Genomic DNA, 1,630 nt, shown 5'->3' on the forward strand with positions numbered 1-1,630 from the left:
AACACAGGCAGGCAGAGAAGACACTGCTGATAGTGACTGCAGGATGCACATCTGTTTGCCTTTGCTTTGCTTTTCCCCTTCCCCTTGTCTCCTGCAGATTGGTGGAATGGGGAACTCAAGCATGCCTCTCGAGAAATTGCCCTGCAGAAAGAGGCTGCTGAATGGCAGGAAGAGGCTGAGACTCTTCATCAGGAGGTGGCATTTTTGCAGAGGAAATTGGAGAGCCTGGAGAAGGAAAAGAAGGAAGTGCTGGTGAGATTGGCAGATGCCAGAATGGGCCATTTCCTAGCTGTGATTGGACCTGGTGTTCATAGTTCTAAGGAGCACCTTTTTCCAGTTTAACTTTGCTAATTCCAATCTTCTGAATGAGAAGGAACAGATGTTGTAGTCATGTCAAAGCTACATAGTGCTGAGGCTGCTGATTTTCCTCCATGCTGGAGTTCTGTGCCCTAGAAGCTTTAGTTCTCAATGCCCACGCTGTATTGATATTGCATGGTTTGGGCAATTCCTCATGTGCTAAGCCATGTTCAGATTTCTAAATATCTGGACGTGGAAGGAGGGGTGAGAAGAGCAAGTTTGCTGTTCATAGAAAGGTGTTTGGCCTTGGCCATGTGAGAGCAGCCAGTGGGGAGAGAAGAGAGGAAAGCCAAGTGCTGCTGCAGAGAAGGACGTGTGCCTGCAAGGGGAGAACTCATCCTGAGTGGCTGCAGAGAATGACCTGGCCTGATCTGGCCATTGCTGCTCCAGGAGAGGACAGTGGGGCTCTGGGGATGGTGCCATGGAAAATCTCTACACAGAAGAGGTGGAAAACCACTGCTGTTGCCCCAGCCCCAGGGAATGACATACTGGGGGTGTTTGCTCTTCCCTTCGAAGCTCCCTGATGGAGAGCACATCCTCCTGGCACTGCCTAAATCCTGCTTAGCGTGGGCTTGCAATCCTGGCTGCAGTTCTGGCATCTCCTTTCCAAAGGAACACTGGAGTGGAGCTGCAAGAGGTCGGGGAAGGGCAGGAAGGAAGCTGGGATGGGCTGAGCGAGCTGGGAAAGATGCAGTATCAAGGAGGGCCCAGCAAAGGTCTGCAGCATCCCGAGAGGCAGAGAGAGAGGGGCATCCTGTGCCTGCCCCTGTGGCAGGAGTCCAGATGTGGTATGAGAAGCAAAGTGAGAGAGGGAATGAGTGACCCTTTTTGTCCCTGTTTTGCAGCATGCATGGGATTTGGACCAGCAGCACATGAGATATCTGTCAAAGAAGAATGAAATGCCTGTAGCTGAGATGAGAAATCAAATGGAAAAGAGTCAACAATTAGATGTGGAGGGGGAAAGCATGCAGGAGGAGTTGGAGCATGGGTCTGCTGCTTTGAAGAAATGGATCGAGGAAGCTCAAGTCCTGAGGGCTGCACTTAGCAAGAGTGAAATGGCCAAAGGGACTTTGAAGAAACATTTGGACATCCTGAAAGGAAAATCTTGTATTCTGGTACGCTCTGGCATTGCCCTTCAGTGCACTGCAACATCCCTGAATGATTGCAATGATGCTCCCCCTAAAGAATTGGGACTCTCTATCCCTGTCAGTCCAGGCCTGCTTTGGCCAAGCAGCCCGGGCTGCAGCAGGCAGCCTTGTCTGTGTGCCTGGCT

Source organism: Cinclus cinclus, unplaced genomic scaffold (genome assembly GCF_963662255.1).
Source record: "Cinclus cinclus unplaced genomic scaffold, bCinCin1.1 SCAFFOLD_40, whole genome shotgun sequence".
Taxonomy (NCBI): Eukaryota; Metazoa; Chordata; class Aves; order Passeriformes; family Cinclidae; genus Cinclus; species Cinclus cinclus.